This window comes from Aulostomus chinensis, chromosome 1 (assembly GCF_037954235.1).
Source record: "Aulostomus chinensis isolate RoL2024-O1b breed Wild chromosome 1, RoL_Achi_v1.0, whole genome shotgun sequence".
Lineage (NCBI taxonomy): Eukaryota > Metazoa > Chordata > Actinopteri > Syngnathiformes > Aulostomidae > Aulostomus > Aulostomus chinensis.
Window position 1 is genome coordinate 42942907 of NC_141320.1, and position 13768 is coordinate 42956674.

A 13768-nucleotide genomic window follows, 5' to 3' on the forward strand; every position below is an offset into this window, starting at 1 on the left:
CACTACTTCACTGTACCATCATTAGGAGGATAGTAGCAACTCTCACCACATCACTGTCGCATCTTTTTAAGATTTTAAGAAACTCTCACCACATCACTGTAGCATCATTTCTTAGATTAGTAGCCACTCTCACGACACCGCTGGAGCATCATTTTGAGGTTTTAAGCAACTCTTACTACATCACTGTAGCAACATTTTGAGGTTTTTAGCAACTTAATACATTACTGTAGCATCATTTTGAGGTTTTTCGCAACTTAATACATTACTGTAGCATCATTTTGAGGTTTTAAGCTACTCTCACTACATGACTGTGGAATCATTTTGAGGTTTTAAGCAACTCCTACCACATCACTGTAGCATCATTTATAGGTTCGTAGCAACTCTCACGACATTACTGTGGAATCATTTTGAGATTTTTAGCAAGTCTCACCACATCACTGAAGCATCATTTTGAGGTTCGTAGCAACTCTCACTACATTACTGTGGAATCATTTTGAGATTTTTATTAACTCTCACTACATCAGTGGAGCATCATTTTGAGGTTTTTGCAACTTTCAACACATCACAGTCGCATCATTTTGAGTTTTTAAGCAACTCTCACGACATCACTGTGGTATCATTTTGAGGTTCGTAACAACTCTCACTACATCACTGTAGCATCATTTTTAGGTTTTTAGCAACTTAATACATCACTGTCGCATCATTTTGAGGTTCGTGGCAACTCTCACTACATCACTGTAGCATCATTTTGAAGATTTTAGCAACTCTCACCACATCACTTTAGCATCATTTTGAGATTTTTAGCAACACTTACAACATTACTGTAGCATTATTGAGGTTCGTAGCAACTCTCACTACATTACTGTAGCATCATTTTGAGGTTCGTAGCAACTCTCACCACATCACAGTCGCATCATTTTGAGTTTTATAAGAAACTCTCACTACATTACTGTAGCATCATTTTGAGGTGCGTAGCAACTCTCACTACATGACTGTCAGCGTCATTTTAAGATTTTAAGCAACTCTTACTGCATCACTGGAGCATCATTTTGAGGTTTAGTAGCAACTCTCACTATATCACTGTAGCATCATTTTGAGATTTTTAGCAACTCTTACTACATTACTGTCAGCATAATTTTGAGCATAGTAGCAACTCTCACTACATCACTGTCAGCATCATTTTTAGCATAGTAGCAACTCTCACTACATCACTGTAGCATCATTTCTTAGGTTAGTAGCAACTCCCATTACATCACTGGAGCATCATTTTGAGATTAGTAGCAACTCTCAGCACATCACTGAAGCATCATTTTGAGATTAGTAGCAACTCTTACAACATTACTGTAGCATCATTTTGAGGTTTTAAGCAACTCTCACTACATGACTGTGGAATCATTTTGAGGTTTTAAGCAACTCCTACCACATCACTGTAGCATCATTTATAGGTTCGTAGCAACTCTCACTACATCACTGTTGCATCATTTTGAGGTTCTTAGCAACTCTCACTACATTACTGTAGCATCATGTTGAGGTTCGTAGCATCTCTCACTACATTACTGACAGCATCATTGTGAGGTTTTTAGCAACTCTCGCCACATCACTTTAGCATCATTTTGAGATTTTTACCAACTCTTCCGACATCACTGTAGCAGCATTTTGAGATTTTTAGCAACTCTTCCGACTTTACTGTAGCAGCATTTTGAGGTTTTTAGCAACTTTCACTACTTCACTGTACCATCATTAGGAGGATAGTAGCAACTCTCACCACATCACTGTCGCATCTTTTTAAGATTTTAAGAAACTCTCACCACATCACTGTAGCATCATTTCTTAGATTAGTAGCCACTCTCACGACACCGCTGGAGCATCATTTTGAGGTTTTAAGCAACTCTTACTACATCACTGTAGCAACATTTTGAGGTTTTTAGCAACTTAATACATTACTGTAGCATCATTTTGAGGTCTTTAGCAACTCTCACTACATCACTGGAGCATCATTTTGAAGTTTGAAGCAACTCTCAATACATCACTGGAGCATCATTTTGGGATTATTAGCAACTCTCATTTCATCACTTTAGCATCATTTTGAGGTCTTTAGCAACTCTCACTACATCACTGGAGCATCATTATGAGGATAGTAGCAACTCTCACTACATCACTGCAGCATCATTTTGAGATTAGTAGCAACTTTTACTTCATGACTTTAGCATCATTTATTAGGTTAGTAGCAACTCTCACCCCATCACTGTAGCATCATTTCTTAGTTGAGAAGAAACTCTCATTACATCACTTTAGCATCATTTTGATCTTAGTCGCAAGTCTTACTGTATTATTGACAGCATCATTTTGAGGTTTGTAGCAACTCTCACTACATCACTGGAGCATCATTTTATTCTTGAGATTGGGGACCAATAATTTTAATGTCCATTTTGGGGACATGTACTGTACACACACACACAGATTTATGAAAGTCACTTTCAGGTGCCTGAAATTCCTTTGGGGACTAAAGTCTAGAAAAGTAATTTGAACATTTATGTGTACTTTTTTTTTGTGATGATAAGATTTACACCGACCAAGTCAGCCATATTGGCACCACAATCCAATTGGCATGTCAATAAGCATCACCCAATAAACCAAGGTCTTCTGTCTCAATGTATGTCACTGAAACATACTGTATTGTATTGCCTCACACTTACAGCATACAAGGATGCATGGCGTGCGTGGAACTGCCTGAATCTCTTCTGCAATGGAAGTTTGGTCAACCGTGTGGAACATTCCTGCACGATCCCCTTTGAGTGGGAAAGTAGCATCAACACAGCACCACGTGGTCCACCAGCAGCTTGGATTTCTGGTCCTTGTCTTGTAGTTCCACTTGACTTCTCCAAGGGAAGAGACTGCAAATAGTCAAGAACTCTGGGAAATTTGGTGGCTGTGGCCTCCTCAAATTCCACATTGATGTGGACACCAGTTCAAAGTTTGAAGTGCAGTTATCAACTCTGCACTGAAGTTGTTTTGTTAAAGGATAAATGATTTCCATTGTCCAATGATTTTTTTACATTCCAATCCTCTAAAGTGATGGACTGATACTGTAAATATGTAGAAATTCTCTATTGTTCAAAGTACAGATTCTGTGTTTATACATTGTTGTAGTTTTTATACTTGGAGAAAAAAGAATCTAACAGGAAATCACTGTAGAAAGTTGGCTCAGTTTCATAAAGTAACAACTAAATAGCTTCAATTGACAGTGATTGACCTTAAACTTGGCTATTTTAATGCACTATGCTTGCTTTTCCACTGTCAAATGAACTTTTTTAATGGGAAATTCCTGCTCATAGACTGGTTTGTTTCATAAATGAACCAGTAAGAGCCCTGAACTTAGAGAAGAACCTGAAAGGTCCTTGTTCTTCATGTGTTTTTCCATGATGGGCCTGTTTTCCTGCAGTTGAATGCACATTTATCAACACTAAATGGACTGTAATTTAATGAGTTGGGACTGTGAAACCTGCTGTGTATTTTTAGTTTATTCCATGAAATTTTGTGGAACAGTTCATTACTGTAATTTGACGGTATTCATCTGGAAACTCTGCTGACTGACTTTTTACTGTTTTTTAATAGTTTTTTTTCTTGACAGTGTACACAGAGGTCTGGTGGTTGAGCCGGGGCATTTTTACAAGCTGCTACCTGAAATTAATGCATTTCTTCATTCAAAAGACAAAACGGTCCCAGAGCTGATCGACCCAGAATGGAAATGGCACCTCGCATTTTGTGTTTGTGTCCCACAACATTGTCTGGCAGACAGTTGACCTGTCAATCACACACAGAGTCCCGCCCCCACACAGCTGAGAAACGCAGCTCACAGCAGCTGCCCCAGTCACACAGAAGATAGACGCGTTTCCTGGTTGGCGAGTGCAGACACAACTTCTCTGAGTGCAGGATTCACTTCTCTCATTGCTGTTTGTTCACTGTTGAGGTTTTATTCCTCCACCAACCTGCTTCTGTCTGGAAAGAAACAAATAACTGGAGTGCTGTACATCAAAAGACGTGGAGTTTGGACACGGACGAATGAAGTTTGGCTTTTTGTTTCTTCCATCAGATCAGAGCTGATAGGAAAAACAATCAGGTGGTTTCATTAAACCAGCAGTGAGCTGGACTTCAGCCCAGGTCCACAGTCCCACTGTCAGTTCACTTCAACATGAATGAACAAAATCCAACCCTCACCTGGCCTGGAAATAAATAACAATTGCATAACAATAACTCCTTTATTTCTCTCCTGTTCAGGTCCAGTTGGACTCACTCATCTCTATTTGGTAGGATTTCACTTCATGAGTTCAGAAGCATCTTCACATGAGACGCTGGTTCCTCACATTGATTGATCGTTGAATTCTGTCTTTGATCTCTGAATTCTGTGTTTGATGTCTGAATTCTGTGTTTGATCTCTGAATTCTGTGTTTGATGTCTGAATTCTATGTGTGATGTCTGAATTCTGTCTATGATCTCTGGGTTCTGTGCATTGATCTCCTGCTTCAGTCTTTGATCTCTGACTAATTCTAAACTCATCAAAGGATCACATCAGCATCTTGCTCCAGACTCCAGATGGTGGTTTTACCAAGTGCACCACAGTCCTTGTTGCTGTCTGCTGTTGGGTCACAGCAAAGTAAGGAAACAGCCTGACGGTCCTCAGGAGGAAATTCATCAGCCTCCAAAGATGGAGGTGAATCTCGACCTGCTCATGTTGGCCATCCTTGATGAACTTGGGCGGTACTCTGGTGCAGGGATGAGGTCATGGAGCTGATCTGGGAGCAGTCCTGATATTAAATGGACAAAATGTGTCAACATAAAATAAAATTGTAAACCTGTTTGAAGTCTTATTTTGTGTCTGATGGCCATTTTTGAAATCACTAATGATTTTTTTGACTGAACGTCCTGGATCCTGTGGTGCCAGATGAGGAGACAACTTGAGTACAAAGTTGAAGAGGAGGGTTTTTGGAGGGGAGATGATTTTTGCAGTGTTCCAAGTCAATAAAATGTCATCATGTTTCAAAATGTCCTCACTGAGATGGTTATTAATCCCTCATTCTCAGCTGCTACAGCCTTTAAAGAAAACCTTTGACTGGTGGATCTAACAAAGATCAGATGTTGTCTCCTCTAGAACATCAACAGCTTAACGTTGTGGGCAGGACTCCTACCTGAGCAGGGAGACCCCAATGGATTTCTAGTCCTGATAGGGAGAGGGAGCCTCCTGGGTCACGGAGTGGGGAACCTGATAGGGAGTGGGACGACCCGCCCATTGTGGGTGATTGACAGGGCAGGTTTGATCTATGTTTTCATTTTCAAAAGTAATTTTGAACATTTGTGGAAAGTTCGCCCACCTTGAACATGTAGAAGATGTCTTCTGATAGTGAATCGACTGTTGTCACATTTAAGGATCACTTGAGCTGATAAGATGAAGGCTACACAGGTCCAGCTGGAGATGCCGGGGATTGAACCCAGGGCCTCACACATGCTCAGCATGCGCTCTACCACTGAGCTACATCCCCTGTGGTAGTGTCACTGTTTAACTGGTGAATGAATTTCCAGTTGATTTTAGGAAACCTAGAAGTTCCTCAGGTGCCATCAATCTTAAGTCACTCCTTCACTTTGTGTGTGGTTCAAAGTCAGTGGTTTCATCAGAGCTCAACAACAGAACAAGCTGAAGTCTTCTGGAGAACGAGGGCACCGATCCCACCACCTCTCACATGCTAAGCTAGCGCTCTACCATTGAGCTCCTTCCTCTGCTCAGCAACATAACAGATAATGCAGGTTGACCTTCAGGCTGCTGGGAGGTCAACACCTGAAATATTTCCAGGATTCTGTCGTGTTGGTAGAAACAGTTTGAGGGAAGAAAACCCTCAAACATGATGATGTCATTATTGAAGGCTTTACTGCTCCAAACCTTTGCTTGTTCTTCTGTGGTTGTGAGAGGTTCTGAGTGATGCATGGAAACTGATGGTTTAGGCATCAGTTCAAAGTAGCAGGAGCTTAAGGGGACATTTCAGATTTGTTGAAGTTGAGTCCTACTGCCTTCTTGTTCATGATGATGGTGATGTCAGAGTTCTTGCTCAGAACGATCCATGCTGTTCCTCCTATTAGTTCTGGAAAGTTGGAGCAAAACGTCATGCAGGGTCACAAGGTCACGTGTTTTGTGTAATCAGCAGATTTAATCTATAGAGTGAGTGGCGTGTGGTGTGTTTGTCAGGAGCTTAAAGACCAAAGTTGTTGATGCACAAGAGAAGTACACACGTCAAAGCTGCTTCATTTTAATGAGTGAAACTGAAAATTGAGAAGAGTGACAACAAAAATGGAGACAAGAAGTCTTCTTCAAAACACACACACACACACACACACACACACTCACACACTCACATAGTCATATACGTGCAGTCAAATGCCAGTAAATTCTGAGTATTTTTGAATCCATTTTCATTTCATTCTTTTCTTTATGTTGCCCCCTGCTGGACAATAGGTTTAAGGTTAATGTGGAAAAAAAGCAGACAATAAATACGACTGAACTATTATTGAAATGCCGGCGACTTCATTCGATCTGAAAGTTCATTGTTGACCAAACAGACACTGATACAACAGGCTTAAAGTCTACCTCCATCGGCTAAAGATGCCCCTGGATCATAAAGCACAGCTCGACTGCTGGCTAACATGCAGGCGTGGGCCTATCACTGAAATCAGCAGTCATGAAAAACTGTGCTAGGCCTCCAGACCCAAGCTTGAAGAGGTTTGAAAACTGGACCCAGGAGAATTTTAACTGAAAACCCCTGCTCTGGAGGATCTGAGGGATGCATGACTGCCCTCTGTTGACCTGTTTAATACAGGAATATCTGAGAAGTACTGAGGACGGCAAAGGGTGCTGATTGGCCAGCAGCCCCACACAGGTCAAAGGTCACCCCCACGGCGGACCAGTTTATTATAATAGTCACGACACCATCCGTTACAGTTGGGTTGGGTTCAGGCTCTTCAGCGCTTCTTATTTTTCCGTGAGCTCCTCCAGCTGCTGGTCCGTCTCTCCCCTTTTCTTTCTCTTCTGCTTACTTTTTTGTTTCTTTGTTCTTTAACTTTAAACAGAACTTCTCCTCTCCCCCTTTTCACGGTCACAATACTGTTGACCTCCCGTGAGCCTTGAATCTCCATCCTGACCAGTGGAGAGAAACCACCTTGTGCCTGAGAAGAGCATCGCGGATCCCAGTGGGAGCCACGGTCGTTGAGATGGAGGCTTGGTAGGCCGTCCCCCCACCAGTTCGTTGGAGAGGTTCCGTACATTGATGGGAACAATCCAGCTGAGAACGTAAGCAGGTCCTGTTGGTTGTCGTGCTGTCACAGTAACAAAGACCAGTGCTGCATCTGTTCAGGCCTCAACTCCTGTCTCACTGCCAGCTCCACCTGACTCCTCAGACTCTGCTCAACCTCCATTCAGGAGTTTTCTTTGTTTGGAGGTCACTGACCCTTCATCCTGAACACCTTCTCACCTGCTACCTTTGCCGTCCACTTGAGTCTCAGATAAATCTTATGATTCATGTCTGATCCTCCATGTGCCTTCATTGCTTTACTGGTATTATTCCTCTGTCTTACGTGCTTCCTTGTTTGTATTCAATCCTCTTAAAATTCCAGGAAGTGTTTCAACTGGTTTTTATATTTGTATGTAAGCCTCTGACCCTCAAAGAACTCACTGACAAGCTGGAACCTGAGACTGAGCGTTTCTCATTGGACTCTAAATCACAACCAGCGGTGCCCTGAGTAACAACTGTGTTAGCATCCTAAAGCTACATCATCACCACCAGCTGATCAAGTCACTACTCTGTACACAAGTCACTGTAACCTAGCAAAGTTGAACCTAGAGGAAAAGTACAGTTGAAGCCAGATGCAAACAGATGTTGATGTTTACTCTGTAGTCCTGGCAGCAAGTGTCCTTGGAGACGTCACTCCAGACACTCGCAGAGCTGACAGAGATGGTTTGACACAACTCATGATGTTACTGCACTGCAACAGTAACGGACCATCGATGGCATCGCGGTGATGGAGGAGGACAAAGAATTCTGTCATCAAGTTTTGTTCATGTTTTGTAAATGTTCTTCTTGATCTCAGCATTTAGTCTTTGATGTCACAGTGCCAGAACGGACCAAACCTGCCTGTGTCAGAGGAAGCAGAATGACATCAGCATCAGGACATTCAGAGCCTTCAGAAACGTGGTGATGGTTTCACCAAAGAGGGACCAGTTCAGTAAATGTGGTCAGGCTTCTGAGAGTCTGGGTTCAAGATGGAGTTCGGGGTTTTAGCGACTCAGAAAAACTGTTTGTGGCTCAGAAAGCAGAGGAGGGCTGATGAAGAGACCTCACAATGAGTGTCATCAAGGAGGAGGAGGTAGTAGACATCACATGGGGGGGGTAGAGCAGCAAGAAGAGAGAGAGGAGGAACAACTTGATTGAATAAAACAAAGACAAACAATCAAAGAGAGTCAGAGCAGAGGGAGCGGCCCTGAGTCACAGTGAATGGTGGAGTTTGATGATCCATCATTCATCTCCTTTAAATGCTGTCAGGGAGGGAGAGCGGTCTGCTGGTGGTGGTGTTCATTCCTCAGTGGGAGCCTCTATAGTTGATGTTCTACTACCCTCTGGTGGTGAGGCAGTGGGGATGCAGGTGATCTGCTGGTCTGGTTGAACGTGAGTGGACAGAAATCTTGTTGAGGTGACTGGGAGTTCCTGACTGTGGTGAGCTGCCTTGCTCCTCCTCAGGTCTTCATGGTGGCTTTCTGCTGGACTGTTGTTGAAGGGAACATGGCATCCTATCATTTTCAGCTCTGACATCTGGACAGTGGACAGATGTGACATCATCATGGTCTCACTGCCTGCTTTGTTCATGGATCAATGGAATGTTGTGTTGGAACCTTTATTGTAGAACTGCTATGAGCTGAGAGCTCAGTGTTGTTGGAACAACGCAGCTCCACATGGGACTGATGTGATGAAGAGGTTTTTATTGAGCTGAAGCTGGAGAGCAACAATCAAAATGGAGCAGCAAACATAATGTCTGGTCTCTCTCTCTTCTCTTCCCCACCTCTCTGTCTCCTCTCCTCCCTCACCTCCATCTCTCTCCAGCCCTTTTTAGACAGAAAATGTGCCAAATTTGCCGTCTCGTCTGTGTGAAATGGAGGCGTAATATTCCTCTTTTTGAAAAGACACCCTTGGTGGGCATCAACACTTGATGTGATGTGCAGCTCACACAACCTCAGTCATTGACAACGCAATGACTGAGGTTGGCAGAGCGGGGCAACAACAGACTCTTGAACTGAAACCCAGGATGGAAACCATCTCGGAGCAGTTGGCCGCTCTGCAAAGAGGAGAGTGATGTTGAAGACCAGAAATTTAACTTTACAATTTGGATTGGACTGAAAGAGAAGACAGATTGGAATGTGTGCTCCTCCGCCCAAACCCACAGCTTCCTTATCGGCTGCCCCATTGTTTATCCTCCAGGAGAACTCCTTCTTGTAGCCGACCTTGTAGTCTGGCTGCAGGCCTCACTCTCACTTGCCTCCATTGGGACAACGGACTGTTCAAGTTCAGCGTACATACACAACAAATGTATATGTGCTGTCGTTAATTCTGAAGTGTACCATTATTACGATTAAACTGTGCATTCAGGGAACATTAAAGTGGTTTCAATCGTATTCATCAGGTTGATTTCAGTTTGTAGACGTTAATGATAAATCTTCTATACAAACCAAAGTTAAACACGGTGTTCCTCAAGGTTCAGTGCTGGGGCCAATACTCTTCACTTTATGTATGCTTCCTTTAGGTCATATTATTGGGAAACAGTCCATAAATTTCCATTGTTACACAGATGATACTCAATTATATTTATCAATAAAGCTGGATGAAGGCCAGCAGTTGTCTAAAACTCCATGTATGAGTTCCATCTAGGCTGGACTTTTGTAATTCTTTATTATCAGGCTGCACCAACAAGTGATTAAAGACTTGACAGCTGCACATGTATTGACAGGAACCAGGAAGAGAAACCATCGTAACAATAACATACACTCATGTAAGATAGTCTGAAGACACTCAAAGATAATTCAGTGTTTGATCAGTGATCAATACGTCAATATAAAGATCAGTAAGTGGTACCAGGTGGATCTTTCCATGGTGACCTCAGAGAAAATAAGATCAGCCCTCTCACCGTCATATCCAATGATGGCTCCATTATGTCAGGTTAACTGAGTTCATTTCCTGCTGCATTATCTGAAAAACGCTTTCTAAAACCAGAACCTCCAAGTTGGGTCTGAACGACCATGATAAATTGCATTATCTACTCAGTTTGAGTCACACCAACACAGAATGGACAAAGGACATTTTTCTGTTGTGTTGTTTCATGTTTTCCTCATCTAGGAAGTTTTTGCAACTAATTCAGCAAGACAAATGTCTCTCAAGTGTGTGTTCTCCTCATGTGTCTTTTCAGACATCCTTTTTCTGAAAATCTTTTGCAACAAAATGCACAGGGGAATGGTTTCTCCCCAGTGTGCGTTTTCATGTGCTTTCCCAGATTTCCCTTTTGTGAGAATCTTTTGCCACAAAGTGCACAGGGAAATGGTTTCTCCCCAGTGTGCACGTTCAGGTGCCTTTTCAGATGTCCCTGTTCTGAGAATGTTTTGCCACACACTGAGCAGCCGAATGGTTTCTCTCCAGTATGTCTTCTCATATGTCTATTCAGACAACCCCTTTCTGAAAATCTTGTGCCGCAAACTGAGCAGGGGAATGGTTTCTCTCCAGTATGGGCTCTCCTAATGTGTCTTTTCAGACAATCCCTTTCTGAAAATCTTGTGCTGCAAACTGCGCATGGGAATGGTTTCTCTCCAGTATTGGCTCTCCTAATGTGTCTTTTCACACTTGACTTTTCTGCAAATGTGGTGCCACAAACTGAGCATGGGAATGGTTTCTCTCCAGTATGTGTTCTCTTCATGTGTCTTTTTAGATATCCATTTTCTGAAAACCCTGTGCCGCAAACTGAGCAGGGGTATGGTTTTTCTCCAGTGTGTGTTTTCATGTGTACATCCAAATTCCTTCTGTAACTAAAACCTTTACTGCACTTTGAGCACCTAAAGGGACGCTCATCCTCACTGACTTCTGTCTCAGATTCAGAAGGACCAAAGGTCACGTTCCTGATGATCTCTGATTCTCTTCCAGTCTTTAGTTTTTGTTCTTTTGAGCTGCAATGACTCGCTTCCTGTCCTGGGCTCAATTTCTGAAGCATATTCCTCCTTGAGCCAAAGGGTTCCTTGTGCTCAGAAGTGGCCGTGTTATCAGGTCTGACCCAATCATCCTCACTGACTTCAGTCTCAGCTTCAGAAGAGTCTGACATCTGGTCTTCAGTCTGGGGTTGTACAAGTGGATCTGGATCTACCTTGCTGGCTGGTTCTGGTTCTGGTTCTGGTCCTCCACACTCTTCTCCATCAGCTTCTGTTTTCAGAGGATGAATTGGGTTGCTGCTCAGAGACTCTTCTTTCAAGTTCTCCTCAGTTAGACTCTGATGAAGCTGTGGGAACTGAGGTTTCTCTTCGTCCCCTTCACTCTTCACAGGAACCAGAGTGAAGGGGAACGTGGTGATATCAGCCTCCTCCTGCCCTTGAAGCTGCCCTCCCTCCTCACTGGTCCACAGCTCCTCCCACTCCTCTTTAATGTGGGGGGGCTCTGGGTCCTGCAGCTCAGGGGGAACCTCTTCTTTAATCACCAGCAGCTGCTCCACATCTGCAGGACACAAACAGCAACATCAGAAATCTCTTCATTTGACTCTGAAACAGCGGAGCAACAGACAGAAACAGAAATCAACTCAATGAAAAGAGACGTCCTGCTACTGAGGACCAGTCAGCAAACTGGGAACAGAAACGCTGGCTTCAGATGCTTGGATCAACGTTGTGTCACCCAGGTCAAAGGTCATAGGTCCCCTCTGCTGAATGGTTTTGTCCATTCATGATCACATCTGCTAGTCAGAATGTTCATTTCTAGAATGAGACCCTGTAGGAGAATGAGAGTTCAGTCCCTAGAACCAGAGGGAACCTGTACTGATGCTAAACATGTCAGTCCACCCAAACACAGCAACATGCAGTCAGCCAAGGTCGAAGATTAGTTTATTAAAAATAATCAGGAAATGTCCCTTTCCTTTCCAGTAATTGAGGAAAACTCTGGCTGGGACAAAATTTGTAACGTGTAACCTATGAGATGTTTCTCCGTGTTTCTTAGTTTTGTTTTTTTCTTCCAAACAAATACAAAAAGCAGTAGAACTACGGCGGGAAGGACGCAGCCTGGAAACCAAACAGCGCCATCTACTTGTTGGTCAGGAAGCAGCCAAGATGGCGCCCAGCGTGTCCCGAGCCAGGTGAGGTTTTAAGGCTCCACCAACACCGAATAGCCGTCAACTACAAAACACTTCTACGTTGTTCCACTCCTGCTCAGACGGTCTGAGCACAATGACCCGGATTACGGACACAACCAGACCGGAGACACTTGCTGGCAGGACTGCGGTCTCTCGGTTCTCCTGGTCAGTGTGGGGGGACTCACCTGCTTTGTCCAGCCTGACTCGGGGCTTCAGCACGGCATCGAGCAGCAACCTCTGCCGGTGGTTCTCCCGCTCGTACTCCGCCACGGTTTCCTCCAGCAGAGCCACGATCTGCTCCGCGGCCGCCGCCAGCCGCTCGGTGAGCAGCGCTCTCAGCACCGGGACTCCAGCCGCTGAGTCTCCTTCTCCCAGCTGCAGCAGGAAGTCTTCAGCGGCGGCGAGGATCCGCTCCTGGACCGACACCCGCAGCAGCTGCGTGGCGCACATGTTGAGGTTCTACCGGCGCCACTCAGCCTTCAGGAGACAAAGACCGAGGCCTTCCGCTTCTTTTCTTCTTCTTCTTCTTCAAAACGAGCAGAGTCCAAGCTCTGTTCTCTGTGCCACTCCAGACTTGCTAACCTGGTAGCAGCGGTAGTGATGAGTGGAGTGATCCAGGATTTCGTTTTGAAAAACGGTTATCGATGACGTATTTAGTGACGTCCAAAGCCTCGCCGACCGGCAGTGACCACGTGACTGATTCAAGACCTGGTTCTCCGGCTTGGCGTGAGATTCTAAACCACGAAAGCCTGATTTATGCTTCTGCGTCGCGTCGACGCAAACCCCAACAAAATCCTGCCTCCGTGTCGCGTAAACGCGTGGTGACGTCAACGTCGAGGACTGTAATTGGTCCGCTCAGAACGTCATTTCCGGTTCAGTCGCAGCACAACAACACCGCCATTTTCAAAGTTTCTGTGGTGAAAGCGTCAAGAAAAAATGGACCAAGCCGAAGAAAGGATTATTGGCGGCACTACAAAGACTGACAAATGGCCAACAATTGTTGTCTGTGACCGGAAGAAAACCAAGGAATCCGACAAGAGCCCCGTAAACAATACAAAGACAAAGCCACACCCCCTAGCGGCTTGGCGGTGAATTGCAGAGCAACGCGTTCCCTCGACGCAGAATAAACCAGGCTTTCCAGTCGCACCTGTTTTACGCCCCCGTGCCAGATAAGGACCCCCATCGGGCTGTGCCACTCTGGAGGGAGCGCGTCTCACAGTCAGTCAGCGGAACCATGCGGATCCGGGCCGGAGCTGTGGGAAGGAGCGCCAATTGTATCGGGTTGTTGTTTTCTGGACTGCAGCAGAACAGGAGCAGCCGGGACTGGAATGTAGAAGTAGGTTATCTTGAAGTTGACTAAGTT

The 13768-nt window shown here is 44.3% G+C and overlaps 1 non-coding gene across 1 annotated transcript; it reads right to left on the reverse strand.

Annotated features, from left to right (window-relative positions):
• Nucleotides 1-5465: 5465 nt before the first annotated feature.
• trnaa-agc (transfer RNA alanine (anticodon AGC)) lies at nt 5466-5537 on the reverse strand. Its single transcript has one exon. It is a non-coding gene; the product is annotated as a tRNA-Ala (tRNA).
• Between the last annotated feature and the right edge of the window lie 8231 nt (nt 5538-13768).